Below are 24,276 nucleotides of genomic sequence, written 5' to 3' on the forward strand. Positions count from 1 at the left end.
TGATCCAAGCACCACAAAAACACAAAGCAAAACTCACTTAAGCCTGATATGTGAGCTGACGCTGTCGCTCACGGTAGAGTGTTTGCTCAGAATCTAAAAGCCCGAGGTTGGGTCTCCAGTATTACCAGAGGGTTCTAATACATATATTAAGATATTAATTTTATATTAAAAGTTAAACAATAAAGAAGCTAGAAGTTGTACCAAAATGGAAAACCAGCCATGCCAGCTTCTAGCTTCATGGTTCTCAAGCTACATGGAAGCTATTGTCTTCCTTTGAGAATCTTAGTAGTTATAGAAAGCACTCACTCCCTCAGGGTATATTAGTAATAGAAATTGAGGTCAGAGGGCTGGAGGAGTGTTAAGGTAAATAATAAAGTGACTTAACCTTTTATCCTGTGCTTTTCCGGCTCCTGCAGGGCCATCTGGCATTATGGGGACTTTTAACTTGGCGCTCTATGCTGCCTCTAAGAACTCAGGTGAGGTTCACTCCACCACCCCTATTGTTTCTGTCACAGGTGGATACGACCGCCTCAGTGTGTTCCTTTCCTCCACCACCTGGTATAAACATGACTCCACATCCATCAAATTATAAAACAGCTTTATATGTTAAATTCTCAATCCACAAACCCTATACACAATAAGCTTACAACCAATGGACAAAGATATAAACTGTCCATCTATATGAGATAAATTAGACCCATTGAAACCCTTAGAAATAACCATGACAACCCCATCAAGCTAGAGATGCACCGAGAGAAACATACACGTCTGTCTCCATCTCCTCCTGCCTCCTCTTCCACCTTCCTCGACCTTTCCCCGCCTACCTCTCTACTGTCCAATCATGTACCACCTTAACATAAACCTACAGAGGAACGGAGACAGAGTTCATATACAGTGACCTTGTGGACTAGGTTGGATTATTGTCCACAATTATTCTCTCCAGCCTTCAGCCGCATAAACCTAACAATATACGATGGTGGTGTGGTATGTCCCCCCCCCCCCCCCCCCCCCCGCTGATGTTCATTCACAGGACATAATGATACACAAAAAGGATTTAGAGGTCCTCTTGTCTTTGGTTCGACCTCTGGCATCAGCCCAAAGAAAGCATGTGCCAATTAGCAGCCTCCTCTTCAGCCTGGACCCAAATGACATACACGGAGACAGTCTTACGTCTGACCACAGACTGAAGCCAAGCCAAGAGGACATGTCACAAGACAAAGAGCTGACCCAGATGACTGCAGTCCTGCGTGCAGAACAGTAAGTGGCTCATGTTGCAAGGTACTCAGTGTTTCGGGAACTGTAAGCATGATTTGAATGTAGCAATAATTAGCTTAGTTATTAATTTAAATATCACGGTCGTTCATACCAGCAGGTCTAGCTTGTGGTATACCACCCAGTAAATTTCAAGGATCTTATGTAATTGTACAATGTGACTGCAACAAGTTCTGCATATTTACCAGTCATTTATGTATTTTTGTCTATCCATCTATCCACTCATCTCTATGTTCTTACCACCTACCTACCTAAGCGTTAAGGATTCAGCCTAAGATCTGTGTATGTCAAGCAAATACTCATGGTCCAGCTACACTCCCTCCCCCCCCTTCTTTATTTTGAGACCCAGTCTTGGCTAAGGTGAACAAGCTGACTTTGAATTAGCTCTACAACCTGGTAGACCTTGAACTTTTTAGATCCCCGACTCAGTCTCCATATTAGCTAGGGGTCCAGGCGGATACCACTTTGTCTAGTTCAGTTTAAAATTTTTGTTTTTTTTTTTTTTTTTGTTATTGTTTTGCTATTGGGGGGGTATGAAGCACCATTTCTCCGTGTAGCCCTTACTGTTCTGAAACGGCCTGTAGACCAGGCTGGCCTCAGACTCAGAGATCTGCCTGCTTCTGCCTCCCGAATGCCACCACTGCCTGGCTTATTTAAAATTTCCAACAGAAGTCTTGAGGAGGTGGCATTGAGGATGCTTGGTCTGCAGGCATGAGAACCCAAAACCAGAATATGAATCCCTAACAACCATCTAAAACGCCAAGCATGCTAGTAATCCTAGCATTGGGAAACAGATGGGTGGATCCTAAGGTTCTCTGGCTGACCAGCCTAGACAAAATGGGAGCCCTCAGTTCTATAAGAGATCCTGTCTCAAGGCAATAAGGCACAGAGTTATAGAGGAAGACACCTGAATTGCTCCGGACTCTGAACGTGCATATGTAGGCTCATGCATTTGCACACTCATGTATAAGTAACACACACACACAAAATCTCCAATAGGCACAATTAACCACAATGTTGCAGAATGGTGAGAAGCAGAGAAACAGGCTGCCACTGAACACTGTCTAGTACATCGGAGTGTTGTCTATCACACTACCGAATGTTGACATGTCTCAAATCGACAGTCATCATTATCGACAAGCACAACACGTCTATTTCTACTTATATTTGAATATATCCTCATAGACCAAAGACTTTGGCTTGAGTCATTTAATACCAGAGGACCTTAATCTGCTATCAGCATAATTTGAATGGCAAGTACAACTGTATTCTTTTAGAGAAAGGTCCAGAAAAATACTTATGCCAAGCACACACCAGGAGGAGCACTCTGGGTAGAGGTTTTGTAACAGTCTCCAGAGATGAGGTAAAGATTCATTAGTACGTACCTCACATGTAGGACACAAAAGCAGGCATAACTCTGATAGACCTGCCACAGGTCAGATGTGTCCAAATTGGGAGCAAAAAAAAAATCGATTTCAGTAAATAAAGCATCTGCTATTGTGCTATTTATTGATTTGGTCTTGTCTGATTCCACAGTTGCATTAGAATCTAAGTTGTTTCAGTTTTTGTTTTGAGAGGTTCTTGACCCATGCCAGCCTTGAACTCACTATACAGTGTTGAGGGCGACCCTGAACTTCTATGCTCTCTCACAAGGGACGGTACAGTAGGCATGAGCGTGGTGTATGCAGAATGGAGGATGGAACCTGACCTGAGTGTCACGCGCCCCACTTCCCGCCGGTAGGAAAAGGCATGCAACCACAGGATTCTTCTGCGAACAACCTTTATTGTACAATACTCTGAGCAGGGGATCTCCCTGAGCAGGGGACTACTCCTTTGAGCAGGGGACTTCTCCTTTGAGCAGGGGACTTCTCCACGTGGGAGAGAAAAGCATTGCTTATATATGCCCAGGAGACTCGTGTCGCTACCTGATTGGTGTGCCCTCCAGTAACTCAATAGTATGCCCCCCGAGAGCGGGCTATGACGTATGTGGCGCATGCGCATTAAGTCTCTTGGCTGGGCAACAGCTCTGTTTGCTGAGTTCTCGGCGGGAAGCCGGCACCATGTTTGGGTGCGGCACAAACGGCTCCCTACACCTGAGAGCTGTTATGAATGCCAGGCAAACACTGCCGAGTGGTCCCTAGCCACTGCACCATCTTAATTATGTCTTTTAGTTCACATTTGGCTACCTCAAAGTAGTCGTAATACTTGGTGGGTCAGTTTAAATACTGTGACTCCCTGTCGGATGAACACGGTCTTTACTGGGAAATGTTAGAGCATATGAAGAAACAAGACATTGTCAGAGAAGGCAGCAGTGGCTCCTGCACCCAGCCCGTGTGACCATCATCACAGGATCAAAACGACTTCCCACGTGCACTCACTTGTCCACCACTTACCAGTTGAGCCAAAGCATCACGTGTGTGGAACTAACGCCAGCGGCAAAAGTGCTGAAGCAGTGGCAGGTGTTGTAAGCTCCATGAACAAGAAGCATTTCCTTCCCAACAGACTGGAAAGGACATACATTTTAAAAAGACAGTCTGAAAGGACTGCATGCTTTATTTAGATTTTTAATTATTTCTAATTAAGGAGGTTAATGTATAGAATCCTGAGTCCTGATGGCATCCCCGCTCATATATGTCACCTATGTCATTCTCTTTGCTCCATACTCACCTTTTCTACCCTAAGCCTGCTCCGCTTCTTCCTCTAGCTAGACGGCCACTTCTGCAATCTGTGGCCTTCTTTCCTGCCTCAGGACTGTTATGACCCACAGACAAGATCACTGTCTTCAGAGGCTTTAGAAAAACTAAAACCCAGTAGCTATGCTGATCAAAGTGCTTCTTTTTGTGTGTTGTAACAACAATGACCTATACTTTTGTAGTTATTTTTAAATCCTTTATTTCTTTAACACTTTCACACATACATACAATGGAAGTTGTTGTATACATCCCTCTTCACACTTCCTGACACTCCCAACACGTTTCCTTCTCACCCTCAGGTCTTTTTTGGAACCTGTTAGTGATATCTGCTGGTAGACTAGTGACAAATATTGTTGGTCCGATCTTGTGCAGGTCACTATATATAATATATAATTAACATATAATTAATATATAATATAATATAAAATATATTAATATAGAATAAATACATAATATATAATATAAATAGATTATAGAATATAGAATAAATATGTAGACTATAGAATATAGAAAAAATATAGGATATAGAATGTAGAATAAATAGAATATAGAGTAGACTATATAAACTACCATAAATCCATGAATGCAGTGGTCATTGTCAAACCCAGAAGGCAGCATTTCTCAGCACTCTTGCCCATACTCAGGGCCACAGTCTTTCACATCTTCCATGAGACACCCCTGAGCCTTGGGTGAATTAATATGAATGTCCTATTTAGAGACAGCACCCAAATCTGCTTATTCTCAGAACTAGTTAAGAGTTTCCTGCATGAACGGCTGCCCTCTGCAGAAGCTCCTCTGGCTAATGTTGAGGGCAGCACTAACTCTCGAGCTGCTGACACCACTATACTGAGTGAAGTTCTCAGACGTCTCTGGCTCTGCCAGGTTCCACACAGTTCTGGGCACAGAGTCGCAAGGAGCCGTTGGTCTTTGTTGTTTCAATATTCCCAGGGTTCGGGCAGGCTGAGACAGATGCTAAGTTCTTTCCTGGGAGCTTCCTTGGACTCCCACACTCTACTGTGTCCTGTAGGTTGGATGTATATAAGAAGTTCTTTTGTTGTAATTTTTTTAACAATTACCAAAGAAGTGACGTCTTTGTAGTCGTCTTTTTGTAGAAGCCTTTTGGGTTTTCTTTTATGACTCTAAATAATGGTCCTTTTAGAGTGTCCTATTGTATTTTCCAGTACAAACTCAGGAATTTACCTGCGTACAGTACACCATTTTAAACATGTGCATTAGTGAATAAAGAATGTCTCTCGGCAGTGTTACTGGTTTTATTGTTTACTACATACTTTAGGGCTATCACAGAAGCACAAATCTCTCTTGAAACGTTGGAAAGTGGTTAGAATGTGTAAGCTAATGTAATGGCTCTCGCCTGCCTCTTAAAGGTACAACCATGGGGGGTGGGGTCAAGGATGCCTCAGCAGGTGGAGATGCTTTCTGCCAAGTTTGATGACCTGAGTTTGATCTCAAGAATGCACGTGGTGAAGCCAACTCCCACTGTAGTCCTGTCACCTCTGCTGGCCCACCATAGCACAAATACACCCTCCCTGCACCCGACAACTAATGAATTGTAAAACTGTAAGGGCAGCACTGCGCGAGAGGTCATCAATGGTGTCGCTAGGCCAAGCAGAGCTGGGATGCTGGCCACAGCTCTTCACTCCAGGCTTAAAGCCGCAGTGCCTTCCCAGGCCCTGAAGCTTTTATTTGCTGTGTTAGGTCACAGAAGATCTCGTTCACGGCTTGAGGTTTGTTTCATTTTATTTGAAGAAGATTCTAAGGCTGCACAGCTACTCCGATGCCTTGCTACCTTTGTCTTAGTCCCTTTTCTAGAAAGCTTCCAGATCACACTTACATCTTGCCAGTCTAAATGAAACTCAAAAGGCTAAATAAAGTCAAGGTGTCAGCAGGCATGTATACCTTCTCAAGGTCTGAGGCAAAGTATGTGTTTCCTTCCATGAAGACTGAGAGACCACCCACATCTGCTAGGCTAGGGGCAGGCTCACCAGCTATGTCCAGCTGAGTTTTCTCCTGGTTTTCCCTCTGTTACCCACCCCCCTTTGCCTTTTTCTCACTTTGCAGCTCTGGCTGTTCTGGAACCCACTGTGTCCATCAACCTGGCCTTGGATTTACAGAGATCTGACCGCCTCTGCCTTCCAGTGTTGGGATTAAAGGCATCTGCGTGCTGCCCAGCCTTGTCTCTACTTTCAAGGAACCCTGTGGTTCTACTGGGCCCACAGGAATCAGGCAGCACCCCCTCATTCTCCCACCCCTAGTTGTTCTTGTCTATTATTTTTATTAATTTTGTTCATTGACAATTTCATAATGTATATAATGATTTGATTTTTCTTCTGTTAACCCACACACCAGCAAGCCTTCTCTTCTGCAAATCTCTCACATCCATGACATTCTTTATAGAATTTCATATATGAGTACGTATATCTCATTCACACTTCTCTTTTCTCCCCACACTCTCAAACTCATGGTCTCTTATTCTTTAATTATTGTTGTTACACATGCATAATTTATAAATACAACCTTCTGAATCCACCACGGGATGCTAACTGGTGGTATCAACTTTCATGTCTGCTTGGGCAACCTCATTGCTGAGATGTGGCGGGTGCAGCTTCACGATGTCTATAGAAGACACAACCCTGTAGCAACCGTCTGGTCCTCTGACTCCTGGACCCCCACAGCTCAGCTGATAGCTCAGGCTGTCTTCCTGAAGCCTCCACCTCCCAAAAGCCATTGTTACAGACAGGTGGTGTCCCAGACCTTCATTAGAATATCTGTTTAGCTGCTGGCTTTGAGGCTCTCACCTGCAACCCAAGCACCGTAGGAGGCAGAGGCAACAGGATCAAAACATGTGTAAATCCAATCTTGGCTACATACTGAAGTCAAGATCGGTCCCGGCTAACTAGTTGAAGGCTATCTTGATCTTCCTGCTAAGACTCTGTCATTAAACCAGAAAACAAACAAACACAAGCTGATTATCAACTCTAACTTGATCTTCGAACTTCCGTTTACCATGTGACCTAATTTAGTCACAGAATTTGGAGAGCAAGAAGTGGACTTCTAGTTAACCAGTCTGTGGTTCTCACCTTTAATCCCAGAACTCAGCAGGCAGAGGCAGGAGGATTTCTGAGTTGGAGGTTAGCCTGGTGCACAGAATGAGTTCCAGGTCAGCCAGGGCTCCACAGAGAAACCCTGTCTTAAAACAAGAAAAATAGAAATGGACTTCTCTAGTGGCTCCTGGAAACTGGATGTTTCCGTATCTTCCAGATTCATTCATGTTCCAAAGGTATCTGATGAGAGGGTCTGTGGGAGGTTATGAGGCTAAAGGAGACACAAAGACCCCCTGGCTTTGTCCATATGAAGAACATCATGGTAATTCATGTCATAATTCTGGAGGGGGGGAGGTGGCTCTTACCTCAATGACACATGAATCACCCAGGGCCCTTGGACTTCCTAGCCTCTAGAGCCATGAGAAATGTCTAGATGTCTGTGGCGTTTGCTATGGCAGCCAAGTGGACTATATGACAGGGTCTTTACACTGCACATTACACCTGCTAGAAGATAAACAGCTGCAGAGGTGACTCGGTGACTAAGAACGCTTGCTGAGCTGAGGACAAGAGTTCAGATCCTAGCACCACAGCAAACACCTGTAACTTCAGCTCCTTCTTCAGGTCTCCACATGTGTATACATACACACTCACACAGACACAAAACACATGTATACACACACATACAGACACAAAGACACATGTATACATACAGACACAAAACACATGTATACACACACATACAGACACAAAGACACATGTATACACACAGACACAAAACACATGTATACACACACATACAGACACAAAAACACATGTATACACACACAGACACAAAACACATGTATACACACACATACAGACACAAAGACATATGTATACATACAGACACAAAACACATGTATACACACACATACAGACACAAAAACACATGTATACACACACATACAGACACAAAACACATGTATACACACACATACAGACACAAAAACACATGAATATGCACACAGTAACAAAACACATGTATACACACACATACAGACACAAAACACATGTATACACACACAGACAGAGACACTAAAACACATGTGTACACATACATACACAGACACAAAAACATGTATATGCATACACACTCAGACACAAAAACACACATATTTTGGGAAGAAAAGGTTCACACACACACACACACACACACACACACACATATTAATTGTCTTTAAGAACTTTATTAAAGAACTATTCAGTGGAGTTTGATACGATTGTAGTTGGGGATGTCAGGGAAGGCTTCAAGTCCTAGTGACGTGGGCTCTGTAGGAGTCGGGTGCAGAGAAGGCAGAGGAAGAGGCTGGAGGATGTGTGACATGAAGTGATGACGGAGAAAAGCTGGACTGCTCTGGCTAAGGAAAGGCACATGAAAAGGCAGAGGCAGGAGTAGGACTCACACGAGCCTGGCTGACAGAACCTAACCAAGAGACACCAGGAAGCCCTTGAACAACACAGACATTGCTCGAGGGCCATTAGGAATTGCAAACTTTTTAACCCCATAACGTTTTGACAAGACACGTTAGGCATCAGGGAGTTAGACAAAGCCTAGGTTCAAGTACATAGTAGAAAGGCCCTCTGGTAGACTTCAGCAAGCGACCACAACTCTATTTTATTTTTACCAGTTTTAACTTTCTACACATAAAAAATTTACATTTTTATTTTATTGAAAAAAAACTATAGATTATTAAATATCTCCATTTAAAGCTGTTATCACATGTCTCGAGCCCCACGTCCCGCCGGCAGGAAAAGGCGTGCAACAACAGGATTCTTCTGCGAACAACCTTTATTGTACAACACTCTGAGCAGGGGATCTCCACGTGGGAGAGAAAAGCATTGCTTATATATGCCCAGGAGACTCGTGTCGCTACCTGATTGGTGCGCTCTCCAGTAGCTCATCAGTATGCCCCGAGAGCGGGCTGTGCCGTATGTGGCGCATGCGCTCTAAGTCTCTTGGCTGGGCAACAGCTGTTTGCTGAGTCCTTGGCGGGAAGCCGGCCATGTTTGGGTGCCGCACAAACGGCTCTCAACAATCACATGCAAGAATGTTTCTTATACGAGCAGGGGCTCTCCTCTACACTGTGACCTCCGGTGGTAAAGAGCAACACTATGGGCCAACCTCTGGGACCAGGAGTTCATTTGGTAACAGTGTTGTCAAACGGAAGGCCACACTTCACAGGTGCGCCTAGTCTCGACTGCATGAGGCCCACTGTGTCTCTGAAAATGTATTCTGCACAACGGGAAAAGACACACCTTTAATCCCAGCAGGAGTACATGGATCTGAGTTCAAGGCCAGCCAGATACTCTCAATTAATTAAGTAATTAAACAACAAGCACTTTAAAAAACATTTAGTTACTTAGTGTCTGTGAGATCTGACTGAAAACAAACGCCCTTCTCCCCTTAAGCCAGGCAGCTCTTTTACCTCTGCTGAGCGATGACGCCTCCAGCGTGGGCAACAGCGCACCTCTGAGCACTCGTGACCCTGCTGCTGCTCAGCTGCACTCTGAAGTTCTCCCATTAGCCACAGACACACAGGGAATGGGTGTGGCCGGGAGACTTTAGTTGGGAAGCTGGGGATGGAGCTGCAATGAGGAACTTGACATGCCCAGAGCCCAGGCTTCAGTCCTCAGCCCTGCATGCATGAAGCACGCTAGCACGGTCTATCCCCGGCATGAAGGTGACAGTGGAAGAAGGATCAGAAGTTCAAGGTCATCCTTGGCTACACAGCGAGTTTTAGACAAGCCTGGGATAACGAGATCCTCTCAAAAGGCAGTAACAAACCATGCCAGCCAACCAGGCCCCAAAATCCAAGAAACAGGCATGCAGACACAGTTGATGACAGGAATGCAGTGTTCCTCGGGGACAGGGACCCCACAGTTCTCAGAGGAAAACTACTGCATTAAAAGGTCCCAGGCGTGAAGTTCCACCGAGACTACGAGGAGACTCAGAGGGAAGTTCCCTAGATGGCTATGGACAAGGCATTGTGAATTATTTACATTTAATTATTTAATATTATATTGTAAGCATGCATGTGTGTACTATATGAGGAGGGAGTGCACTTACCACAGTGTGCATGTGTGTATGTATGTATTTGCTGTATGAGGAGGGAGTGCACTCACCAGTGTACGTGTGTGTGTATGTATGTATTATGTACATATGTATGTATGTGTGTGCACTCATGTATGTACTGTATGAGGAGGAGTGCACTCACCACAGTATGCATGTGGGAATCAGTTCTCTCTTCCACCATTTCTGGTCTGGGGCCTTTACTGACTGAGTCATCTTGCTGGCCTCGGAGGAGTCTTGCCCAAGTCCTCTTGGTAGGAGAAGTGCTCCAAGGGAACTGTCTCATCAGGGTCTACCTCCTCATTTGCTTTCCTTCTCTGCTGAAAGACAAGATAAAGTAAAACAAATACCCTTGTGAGAAGTTTGCAAAGACCTGCACAACCTGCACCTGCTAAACCACTGAGGGGGCGGGGAGAGCGGAGGAGGCTGGGACTGGGACACCTCCCATCTCAAACTCTTCCCAGGTTCTATGTGATAACAATAGCCTATGACAGTAGGTGACCCACAGCCCAGCCTGCAGTGGTGAGAAGATGCCACCATTGGGGGAGCCCCCTGGGAGGACAAAGTCAGCAATCCAGGCACTCTGAGGGGCTGGACTCAGTCTAGGTTTGAATCAACACAATTAGCCACTCTAGAACAAGCTACCCTGTCTGCTACTCAGTTTCCTTATCTATGAAACGCCTCTGCGAGACAACTGAGGAAATTAAATGACTCACTATAGTGAGGCAGGATGAGGCCGCTCACACCTGTAATCCCAGCAGTTTCAATGCCAGCCTGGCTTACACAGGAGGGGACAAACGGAGGGACGGATGGACGTTAGTTCACTAGGGTACCTAGAACCCATCCTGTTGAGTGCTCTAAGAACTCATGCAGTGGACTTCAAAGTGGGCTCAGGCCAACCCAGCTGTACACATCCCCCCCATACGGCCCCCCATGGTTCTCAGCACAGCCCCCCCCCCCCCCCCCCCCCCCCCCGCCTCCAATGCTCCTCCCCAGGTATTCTCACAGCCCTCCCGCTCACTTCCAGCCCACAGCTCCTCCTGCTCCTCATGGCTGGGTTCTATCTATGCTAACACATGTTTTCTCTCAGTCCAGGGGTTCCCAACTTTCCTGATGCTACAACCACTTGCTACTAATACAGGTACCAATGCTGTGCTGACTCCGGATCATACAACTAACTATTCTTGTGGCTGCTTCATAGCTGTAATTTTGTTACTATTATGAATCATAATGTAAGTATCTCATATGCAGGATATGATATTCTACCCTGGCTCTACCACTCCAAGGGGTTATCATCCACAGGGTGAGAATCACTGTCTTACACACCATATTTTTCTTATTAAAAAAAATATTTTTTTTTCTATCCAGGGCAGCCAGAGTTACATAGAGAAACCTGGTCTCATAAGAAACAAAAAACTTTCAACCCTTCTACAAATACACCTCTGTTAGTGCAGACATTTTGTTTTGGTCACTGATGTATCCTCAATGGTCAAAACAGCACTGGTATACAGCGGCTGCTCAATGATCGGTGAGTACTTCACACACGCTCATTCTTGTGGGACGGTGAAAGCTAAGACTAGAAGCCCTGGAGACCCTGAAGGGACAGTGGGAGCTTTGCCTGCTCCCAGGCACCGGGCCCTGTCACTAGCTGCAGCCCCCTCCCCATAGATTGTGGCCATCAGCCACATAAAGGCAACACTCCAAGCCCTCCCACATGTAGAGAACCACAGGTCATGTAGGCTCAAGACCGATCTCCATGATAATGAGGTACCTAGAGACCTGGAGGCTTAGCTAGGAAGCTTTCCATTCCAGACATTCCTTCCTACAAAAGGTGTTTAATCTCAGTCCCACCCTGAGACGTGGGGTACGGTTTTACTCCACCACCTTCTTCGGCCGTGACAATAAATGCCTTAAAACCACAGCCTGCCTCTTCTCACCGGGATCACTGTGGGCAGCCATGGAGAAGGCCTTCCCCTACAGAGCTGCCTTCTAGTCTCCCAAAGAAGGCCTCTCTGCACTCCTAGCCTCGACAGCTCAAGTAGCCTCCCCTCAAGCCAAGGACTCACCCCTACCCCCAGCAGTAAGAGCGGTCAACTTCCTGTGTCCTGCCTCCCTGAGCTACTACTGTATCCTGTGGCTGAGCGTACACGGGCCCACAACCCTACACTCGTAAGTACGCACGTCACACAGGGCAGTGAGCATTCTGCACATATTCCCTGGCTCCCTTTGTATTACAACTCCTGGATCATGGGGTGAGGACAGCTTTGGTTTCCCGTTACTTTCCAGAACACTCTGTATTTCTATTCCCTCCTGCTCAGAATCTTGAGGGTACCGGTGTTGTTGGGCTTACAGAGTTCCGTGTCTGTGGTAAGACAGGGTGTCTTGCTTTAGTTATTTTATTACTTTCTGGTGATTTAGAAGGGGGAGGGGAGAAGGCGAGGAGGGGAGAACAGGAATATACACAAACTCGTGGAGGATGGTGTCTCCTTCCACAACGTGGGTTCCAGGGATTAAACTCAGGTCATCTGGCTTGGTGGTGAGTACTTCTGCCTGCCAGCCATCTTACTGGGCTTAGTTCTAACTTTTGTTATCTGATTCCTAATGAGCGTGAGAACATTTTTGTGTGTTTACTGATCATTTTTTCTCCTCTGTAATGACTTGTTCTAATTTTGTTTTTCATTTTGAAAGTGTCACTAAGTTGTTCAGATTGACCTTGAATTCACTATAGCCCACGCCAGCCCTCTGTGAGCATCCTGACTGGGATGCAAGCCCCGCATGCCGAGCTCATGAAGCCTGGAGAAACCCACTCGCTGAGGTGCTTGATTTGGAACTCCAAGCCTGACTTTGTGTAAGAAAAGCTTAAGAAGCTGTAACACTCTTATTATTCTAAGGGCTTTAACTTCCTGAATGAAGTTCTGAGAGCCAATTAATATGCTCTTCTCACTTTATCAGATGCCTGATGACTGTTAGCTCCTGAAACCAAAACTCTGGCCGACAGTGGCTGTGAGCATCCTAACCTCCTGCCTCAGACTGTCAGGAAACCATGCAGACTCCTTATCAGATCTGATCCTTCCAAGTCAGAACAAGAGAGGGCTCTTGGAACTCAACTCAGATCCCCTTCCCATTACAATCTCAGGAAATGCTTTGATTATCTAAACAATATTTAATTTTTTCATTCAGTCCTATCTTCTGTTAATTTGCCCTCACTTCCTCATAACGTAATCTACCTTCTACATTACTGAAGTTTAATAGTAAGGTTGTCAAAGTAGTTGGCTGGACAATAAATAAAATTCATACACAAGGTGTGTTGTTGGAAGATAATTTATTTTCAGTAGAAGCCACTGCCTTTCTCAGTGTCATAACGAGTGTGTGTGCATACATGTGTGTGTATACATGAGTGTGTGTGCATACATGTGTGTGTATACATGTGTGTGTGTGTGCATCTGTGTTGAAAACGGGGCCTCAGAGCCACATGTACACTACTGATGTACCTTTTTTTTCTTTTTAAGAAAGCCTTATATATCCCAGACTGGTCTTGAACTCCCAATGTGGCAGAGGATAACCGTGAACTTCTGATCCTCCTGTATCTACGTCCTGAGTGCTGGGATTTTAGGGGTTCACCACCGCTCCTCGTTCATGCAGTAAACCCCAAGGTCAAGCTAAGCACTCTCCAGCTAAGATACATCCCTGTGCCAATAACATCTTAAGAAGAATGACTTAACAATGTCCAAGTAATCAAACTAAGACAAAATGAAAAATCATTCAAAACAGGAGGAAGAGCCCTGAAGATGTGACTTCAACTTGGATGCTTTTAGCTTATCCACACAGAAATGAAGTTTTATGACAAATCAACTAACAAAAACAATGGCTTGCTTCACTGTAAAATATTTGCTTCAATATTTCGTCGCCACCCTGTAAACCTGCTCTTTTGGATATTCAAACAATACCAATTGTTTTCCTCTGCTCACATCACAGAGCAGTACTACAGACTGTGAGGATGGCCCAAGATACAGTATGAATTCTGACACCACAGCGCTTCAAACTGCAGAAACCAGCCTCTCCTCCTGGATGTTCTCATCCAGGCTGCGCTCTCTTTCCCTTTTTATTATGTTGCTCAATTTGTGGGAAAGGTTATTTTCCTTGGCAGGAAATGAACCTTTTCTTACAACTTGGGGCCCAGTGTCTGTCAGGACAGAGGGCACATGCTCCCCAGGGAGAACTGCAGGATGTTGAGCCTATGAAGAACATATGGAAATTCTTAGATGCAGATCTTCTAAACAGCTTTACCCCGAGAACATGTCCCACTGAAAACAGAAAATTTAACAAATTTGGAAATCGACTAATTGTCATCAGACCTCCAAGACCATTCTTTTTGTGGTCCTTATTAAATGAGTTAACCTTTTGGAACTGGAAAACAGGGCTGAAGAGATGGCTCAGTGGTTAAGAGCACTAACTGCTCTTCCAGAGGTCCTGAGTTCAAATCCCAGCAACCACATGGTGGCTCACAACCATCTGTAATGGGATTCGATGCCCCCTTCTGGTGTGTCTGTTAGTACACCCAACACTGTACTCATATAAGTTAAATAAAGAAATCTCTAAAAAAAAAAAAATTAAAAAAACAAAGCTGCAAGTATGAATTCTAAAAACATTCTTTTTTTGTAGTGTCTTTCTCCAGAGATAAACTAAAAAATAAAATTGATTGCTTTGATTTTATAAATGACATAAAGATTTGGGACTAACTAGGTCAGTATAGGGGTGGGGATAAATTTAAGGTTTCATAAAAAAAGATGCAAATAAAATATTGGAGATGAATATAAAAAAGTTAAAAACTTGACAGCTATAACTGATAAGTCAAGTCATAGGACTGCTCACTGGGTAAAGCACTTGCCACATAAGGGTGAAGCTGAGAGTCTGAATCCTCAAAACCCATATAAGGCCAGAGGTGGTAATGTAATCTGTAATCCCAGACGCTGAGGGCAGAGAGAGGAGGAATCCTTAAGAGGTGCCAGGCCAGGTAGCCTGGCACAGACAATACAACGGTAAAGAACCGAACGGAACAGGATCCTCCCTCAAACAAGGAAGGCAAGAACTGAAGTCTGTGTTTGTTTTCTAACCTCTGCACAGAGGCAGGTCTCACACACACATCCTCTGGTGTACACACCACACACACACTCACATATTCACAGCCCCCCCACACACACTGGAACACACGCACAAAGTCACAAATAAAAGATGGCATTGGCTGTGAGAAAAAGGCCTGCAATCAAATACTTAATCATTTCTAAGGCTCTTCCAGGAAGGTCGAGTGTGGCATTCAACCCCGAGGGAAACACAGCCGATCCTCTTTCCATCACTGAGTTAAATCCTTAGCAATTGTTCCTGTTCTGGGAGGGGATGGCAGGATCCTGTTCTCTTTCAGGCCAGTGTAGATTTTCCCCTGCTCTGAAACTCACACTGCTACAGACACCTTCACATTACACAATACATGGAAGGTATTGGGCAAGACACAACTGCACCTGTGATGGGGCACCTTGTTCTCCATGGACTCGTCAGATCACGTGTGTCAGGTCACACAACCATTTGTGAATTCAGACCTATCTCTTCTCTTTCCTTTCTGCTGAGTGCCATGAATTTTACTCTTTGGAAAAAATATGCATGTATGTGTGACATATAATATTGACAATAATATAGTATATTTTGACCATATCCACCCTTCCTCTAGCTTCCCTCTGAGAACTCTAATATGTCCCCTGCCAAACTCATGTCCTTTTTTTTGTTTTTAATAACTCATAGAATCCAATTGTGTAGTTCATGTGCATGTACACGGCTGTGGGTTCATTCGCTTGGATCCGGGCAGCTTACCAGCATCAAGTGTCCAAAGAGAACTGACTCCCTCAGCGGCCTTCTACTGCAGTATCTCTGCAGCTAGGGGTGTGAGCCTCAGGAACCAGTCCCCTGCTGACGCTGGAATTCTGGCTGGTCTGATCGTACACAGGTAACAACAGTCCCAAGTTCATGGGTGCAATGGCTCCCCTACCCAACCTCTTGCATTCTTTTTCTCTCCTCCCTTTTTTGATATTCCTTGAGCCTCAGAGTAGGTGAAGGTTGACAGGGATGATCCACCAATGACTGAGCATCCATAATTGCTTATTCTTAGCACTTTGATTAGCTTCTACCTCCAGAAGAAGTTTCTCTGACCAAGGTTGACAGCAACACAAACCTATGAGTATAAACATAAACATTTAGAAGACAGTTAGACAATTAACTATTTAGCCAACACAACAGAGGTTCTACCTGTTGTGGGCGGCCCTGGTGCTGTTTGTTATTTTGATGCTAATTCTGCTTCCCCAAGAGGGGCTGCATCAGAAGAGTGGATTGTGTACTCAGGTGATTTCAGGGGAACCTTCTCCCCGTTTTAACTGGTCAGACAAAGGCTAGAGCCAGAGATTGGGCAGTAGAAGGGAAAGGTGGAGCTGGAAGTTTTAGGGAGAGAGAGGAAGAGGCGGTGGGAGCAAGATGGAGCTGAACCACATGGCCTGGAGGAGCCACAAGTAACAAGGGATGTCATAGCTGGGGACTAGAGCAGTGCAGCGGTGAATCTGCCCAATCCAGGCATGCAGCTTATAAATATTATAAGTGAGTTGTGTGTTCTTTGCACAGGCTTATTAGGGTTGGAGATTTACTGCAACATCTCCCCTAGCCTCTAAGATATCCTCACCTGTGAGCTTTTAACCACATTAAAAGCTTTTGTATGAGTTTTTGTAACAAGACTAGGCCTGGTGGAACAGGCCGAAATCCAAGCAGGAAGGAGTGACTACCCTGTAACAGGCCGGCTCTAATGTTCTTACTTTTGCTATCCATATTTTCCAAAGTAAACACTCCATTTTGGTGAGTGGGTACATAGCTCAGTAGGTGAAAGCTGTGAGCCACCACATGGTACATGATTCCTGCAAGAGCAACAAATACTCTTGACCACTGAGCTATTCTTTCTCCAGCCCCAATATTCAATTTCATTGTGTGTTCCTTTTGAGACAGGGTCATACTGTATAACTGATTGCCCTGGAACTCACTGTGCAGATCATACTGGCCAGGAGTTCACAGAGACCTATCTGTTTCTGTTTTCTAAGTCCTGGGACTAAATGTGTCAATCACATTACCCTGAGTCTGACTCTCCAGCATACACATAAAAAGGTGGGCAACATGTCTGTTGGCCAACCAGCTCAGCCAAAACAAGAGCTTCAGATTCAGTGGGTACCCTGTGTCAACAGAGTGAGGCAGCAAGTAAGGGGGAAGTAAGGGGGAAAGACAGTAGATGCCCTGCTTAGATACCTGGATACTTATATACTGCATGTGCCACACATAACATAGAATACCACACATATGCCTACATATGCCACACACATAACATAGAATACCACACACATGCCTATATATGCCACATATACATATAAATAGAATACCACACATATGCCTATATATGCCGCATATACATATAACATAGAATACCACACATATGCCTATATATGACACACACACATATAACACAGAATACCACACATATACCTATATATGCCACATATACATATAACATAGAATACCACACATATGCCTATATATGCCACATATACATATAACATAGAATACCACACATATGCCTATATATGCCACATATACATATGACATAGAACACCACACATATGCCTACATGCACACACACATAGAACACAGAATACCACACATATGCCTACATGCACACACACATATGACATAGAATACCACACATATGCCTACATGCACACACACATATGACATAGAATACCACACATATGCCTACATGCACACACACATGACATAGAATACCACACATATGCCTACATGCACACACACATGACATAGAATACCACACATATGCCTACATGCACACACACATACATACACAGTGATTTTTCAACTTGCACAAAGATGATGAATCATAAGGGCTGTTATGGTGTATATGGGGAAATTCTTAGAGGTGGCTCAGGGCAAAGTGCTTGATGTGCACACTTGAGGAACTCAGTTTGCTTCCCAGAACCTACATAAAGAGTTGGGCACAACTGTGTACCCCTAGAGAGGTGGAGTCAGGGGATCCCTGGGACTTGCTGGCCGACTAGTCATGCTAAGTCAGCAAGTCTTGGAATCACTGAGAGATCTTAGCTTATCTCAGAAAAAAATGGGGAGAGTAGAGGAGACCTGGGCATGAATTTCTGACCTCCACATACACATACACATGCATGTGCGTGTCCCTCCAACACAGCCACCCCCATCTCCAGCCTTGATCTGATGATGCGTCTCAGTGTCACAGAGTTTGCCTACCAGGTACAGAGGCCTGGTTTCTACCCTTAACACTATAAAAATAAATATAGATAAAATTTCCTAACCATGCTGGGATTTGGGAGAATTGTGAGGAAGGCTATTTGGGAATTTATGTGCCCTGTTTATGTGCCCTGTTTATGTGCACTGTTTATGTGCCCTGTTTATGTGCACTGTTTATGTGCACTGTTTATGCAATGCTGGGGATTGAGCTTCCTTCTTAGGCCTCAGGACAGAAATACGGACATTGACTGACATGTGTGTTGATTGCTGGTTAGCTTTGCTCTCTATGATGTCACCCTCGGTTCCCCTGTATCGATGTCCTCACTCGATCAAAGCACTTTATTCTCATCTCTGTAATGTTACACGGAAGTGCAGAAGTGCTGTGTGTGAATCCCAGTCTGTGGAAGCCAGAGCTGCTGACTCACAGGGACGGTCACCCCCTAGGCGTGCCTGGCTGGTCTAACAATGTGCAGCCTTCATGCTTGGGCAACGGGCATGTCACTGACTGACCTCGGCCTAGCATTTTTAATTTTTTTTTCTGGAAGCCACAAGCAGACATTTCTGTTTTGGCTTCTCTGGCCACAAGGGCACATGGGCATCCTCCTTCAGGTCCAGAGTGCATCCCAGAAAGCATCAGTCTCTGGCCTGTGCCTAGAGTCACGTATCTGTTCTTCCCATTTCTCCTTTCCTTCTTCTTCAGACCTCAGCTCATTATTCACCCCTAGAATCCCCCTGCCTCAGCTCCACTCTTTAATCCTTTGCCACCTTCTGTTAACTGTTCTCCAGTCACTTCAGGTAAAACTTGTTACCTGATTGTTCTGTGAACACATCTATAACTGCTCCATTCTGGTGGGTATGCACAAAGTGGGGATTCACAACACCTTCAGCTAAGGAAAGGGGGGCCGTTTTCTTTGACCTGTAGGATTCTAGACTCAGGAAGAATGCCGGCTAGTGTTGCAGACAGCAGTCCAACGGTTCACTTCCTTCCTTCCTCTCACCTGGGCCTGTGATGTGCAGTAAAGGCTGCTGAGGACTAGCCAAGGACCCCAGGTTAGTGTCTTCGCTATGTGGCTTGGAGTCACTATTTAGCCTTTGGGTTCTCATCTGTCAAGAGAGATCTTAGTATACTCTATCTCTCAGGTTATCATAAATATTAAAACGATTCCTTTAAATGGAGCACTTTGGCACAAAAGTAAAATAAACAGAAGTTAGAGACACTTCCTCAAAAGTGAGTATTCAGGATTAGACATTTTTGCTTTTATTTCTTCCTTTTAAAAATACCATTACAATAACTTTTCCCTTACAAGGCACATCTTAAAACTGCAAATAGTGCTTCAGCCATGTGATTAAGTACACACAAAAGTAGCCTATGTCCCAACCACTGCTGACCTTGTTTCTATGGATAGCTTGCCTCTTTCTCTTTCCGATTTTATGGTTTGGGGTTGAGCCCAGGAACTCATTAAAGTCAGGGCAACTGCTCCACTGTGGAACTACATCTCTGGCCCCACTAACACAATTCTCAAGTACAATCCATTTGGACCATAGATGTTTATGATGCATACAAATACATATAAAACAGTACCTAATATTTAGCTTACTGGAAAATCTGTAAACGTTTGATAAGGAATTAACATGTTGTCATTGTTCTACATTAGCTCTTCTGCAGTCTAGAGTCAACTGCTTGTTCAGTTCGTGTGCGTGTGTGTGTGCGTGTGTGTGTGTGTGTATTCGTGCGCACGTGAGTGCCTGCGTGCGTGCATTGATTAGAACAGGGCTTCAGACATGCATATTTCCATCGGCCCCAGGATTTAGAGTTTTCAACTAGGCACTCAAATCATAAAATACTGTTCATATAAATTAACTGCTTTGGGCATGTCGTGGTCACTTGCTAGAGGGCTCAGTTTCCCAGAGTGACCGTCCCCTCTGACGAATGGAAACCTCAGGGTGGAGCACAGAGATCAACAAAGTCAGATTTACAGCAAGGAAGCTGAGCCTACCAGCTCCTCCCTTTTCATTCTCTCTAAATAAGGAAGTGGCACGTTTCACCCACACTCCTATATTTTTGTGTTTTGAAGGAAAAGCAGTACAGCAACCTGTCACACACTCTTTCAAGTTTCTAGAAGCTCCAAGAATTACCAAGAATTCTCATTTGCATTGAAACTGAGGAAGAGATCAATAGTCTCATGTAATTAAACTATATTTTATTTCTTAGCTATCTCTGTGCAATTACAGAGGACTACATTTGTACTTACATGAGCTTACTTTCTCAGTTAGTGAAATCTAGTTACTATGAGAAAATACTGCCCCCTGGAGATGAGAACACTTTCTAACTGAAATTGGAATGACAGGAACACAGGATTTGACCACACCTTTCTATTAAGCCAGGAGAGTTTAATTTCCCCTAATTGAGTCACATTGACTAAACTTTCTCTTTTGGCTTTTACTATGCTGAGGACACTATGCTGACATGGATAAATGTAAGACCCAGATCCTTCTTTAAGGAACTAACAGTTTAGTGAGAGAGAGTCAGGTGTGACCCCTAGAAACCCAAGATTCAAATGCCTAGTTGAATCTTAATCACATGCTGGCACACTTGTAATCCCCAGAACTCAAGAGGCAGAGGCAGAGGCAGGAGATTAACCTCAAGTTGAAGGCCACCATGTTCTACATACTTAACAACTAAATCTATATAGCAAGACTGTCTAAAAAAAGGAAAACTTAAAGCCTACATGAGACTTACATGCCTTACAGCTGGATCTCAAAGAAGCATTTCCTCAAGGAAGGCTCTTTTCTCTGTGGTAATGTAGGCTTATGTTAAGGCCATACATGGTTGGACAGGAGAGAGGTGGGGAAAGGTCTGGGAGTGAAAGAGGAGGCAGTAGGCAGAGATTGAGAGGAGAGGATTCCGGGAGGAACGAAGATGGATGTAGATGTGTATGTTTCTCTTAGAGCATCTCTTCATAAATAAGGTTATGAATGTTTTATAAGGGATGGAACTGTACAAGATCATTTGACTTATCTAGGTTGGCAAATTATATTATACCTATTGGATCAGAGTAGTTTGGTGTGTTCTTTGATGTGACTACTTAATCGAGTCCAAAGGGTGTAGTGGTGGAGCACATAAAGCTCACCACAGAGTTGGGATGTGTGTGTCTAAAGCTTGGCAACAACCCACCAAAGGGCGGTTGTATCCACCTGGGACGGAAGCAGCAGGGGCGGTAGAGTGAACCAGGCCTGAGTTCCTAGAGGATGTATGGAGGGACAGATAAGTGCCAGATGGACCCCTGGGAGCTGGCAAAGAATGCGATAAAAGGTTAAGGCATCTCTTTAATATTTACTGCAACACGGTAACTCCAGCGCTTGTCAAGTTGACACACAAAACCAGCCAGTACAGTTGCCTAACTCCTAAACTTGGTAGCCTTAAAAAGGAATTGTAGACTTGAAATACAAAAACAAACAAAACATTAGCATTGTAGAACCCCCAGAAAATAAGGTTTTGGTCTGTTTAACAAGAAGTCATCAGAACATCCAAAGGTTGGGTAATGAGATTCCTCATCAGACCTCTTAGAGGAAGGCAGAAAGAAAGCCCCAAATGCTCTGCTGAGGAAGGAGCACCTGCCTGGACACTAGTGATGCTTGTCATCCGGTCAGCCTTGTGACTCGGCCAGCTCCTTCAGATGCTTCAAGGGCCGCCTAGCCAGCTCTGATACCGAATAACTGAGATACCACACAACCGCCATTTCAGCATCTGGGGAGGCCAAGGCAGGATTCCACATCTGAGCCAGCCTGGCCTACAGCAAATCCTGCCGAAAAGAGCTAAGCATGATTTCATGTGTGTAAGGCCAGTACCCAGGAAGTTGGGTAGGAGGACCGTGGTGAGTTTGAGGCCAGGCTCAGTTATACAGTAAGCTCCCTGTCAGCCAAAGCCACATCAGAAGATCATATATACGGTGGCAGAGGGGGTGGGGCAGGGGTGGCAGAGAAGAGACTCACTGCTTTATTTTCAGAAATAAAATTGGAGAACTTTATTCACTCATGACATTTACTGAGTACCCATTTTATGTCATTCTCTGCCATGTGCTAAAAGTATGAAATCAACACATATCTGCTCTTAGGAAAGTTACAGCTTAATGTAGTGTAGTACGTTTATCAAAGACTGTACATGTAACAATTCTTAAAAATGAACAGTAAAATATTTGAAATAATAAGGGTTTCTTGTGGTTTTGTTTTTTGCCTCACATTAAAACCTTTACATCTCAAAGTAGAAATGAAGTAGTATCCATTGACTCATTGTTTTGCCTCTTTGGGTGCCAAAACTCAAACCCAGGGCCTTGGGCATGCTGGGCCAGTGCTCTGCCATTGAGTCCCGCCCCAGGCCCTGCTGCTCCTTCTATGACACAATACGTACATTCTTGAGAAAGTTACTCATGGCTGCTTCACCCAGTGGATCGTCCTTCCGGAACTTCCGGTTCCCAGGAGGTCTCCAAAAGCCCACCGGTCTCTTCAAGAACTCTCTGGGTGTCCGAGGTCCTAGAGAGTTCTCCCATCTCCCAGCACCGACTAGAGCTCACCTCAGCAGAGAAGGCAGCAAGTCTTACAAGGGTAGCCAAACAATGGCATTGCTTTTGGGATAACTTGCCCATTAAGGTCTCAGCTCCGAAGCGAGTCACTATAATACCACCTTGAACCATCGCTGCCAGGATATGAAGGTGTCACCTTCCCATTCATTCACAGATGGCCAGTGACCCAACTCAATCTTCTGAACCTAACTGCTAGCAAAGGTTTGGGAGGAAGGATAATGAACCATCATTTGGCAAGGCCTGCTCATGCAACTATGACAACTGGAGACACCGAGAACGATGAGAGGAGGGTTGTAGCTATGTGCCTGGCTTGTAACTGTGATAATGGGGGAAAACCTCAACAGTCACCACTATAGGAATTTCAAACAGTTTATAGTACCAAGACATTAAAACAAACGCTGTGTGGCAATGCTTACCAATACAGACAGATCCAAAGGGACATGTAAAAACCAAGCTGTAGATCAATTCACAAAATACAATACCACCCAGAGACCTCTAAGGCCACTTGATACATTATTTAGGTTATGTAGTAATAGTGTAGACACCTAGATTGGCAAGCTCCATTTCCTAGTGACCCTGGTGGTCTGTGGGAATCAAGATAACCAAAGGGGATGAGAACAGGAGGTTCTGTCTTTTCTAAAGTTGAAGTTCTTTAACCTAAAAATACCAAATCATCAACTATTAACATGTGTTCTAGAAACTGGGACCATGAATGCTTTGTCTCTGTGTGTGTTTTGTTTTGTTTTTTTTAAAGAATTCCAGGTTTTTGGTTTTGTTTTTCCTAATGGAAGAACATCTCATAGCAGAGTTTAGGTACTTAGTAATTCCATGTTTGCTCTGCCTCGCTAGCTCTGACATAATCCCTAGACACAATTTCTTCCCTAGGTAACAGGGGAATTGAAGGCCACAGTCGCTTCAACCTAAGAGGCTGGGAATCTAAAGTTTCCCATCCCCACTCTAAGGAAAGAAAGATAAGTTTTCTTTAGTTGAGAACTGAGTGTTCTTGCTCAATCCTCAATTCCTTCTCCCATGGATGACGTGGGGAGTCAGACAACACGATCGATTAGCCTTTTTTAAATCTCTGATTTATTTCTAAAACGAGGATTATGACATTATCTTAAAGAATTGTAGTGAGGTGAAGCGGGACGGGTGGCACACATACCTGTACTCCGGGCACTTGAGAAGCGCAGGCAGGAAGATCTCTACAA

Source organism: Micromys minutus (assembly GCF_963924665.1).
Source record: "Micromys minutus genome assembly, chromosome: 30".
Classification (NCBI taxonomy): domain Eukaryota; kingdom Metazoa; phylum Chordata; class Mammalia; order Rodentia; family Muridae; genus Micromys; species Micromys minutus.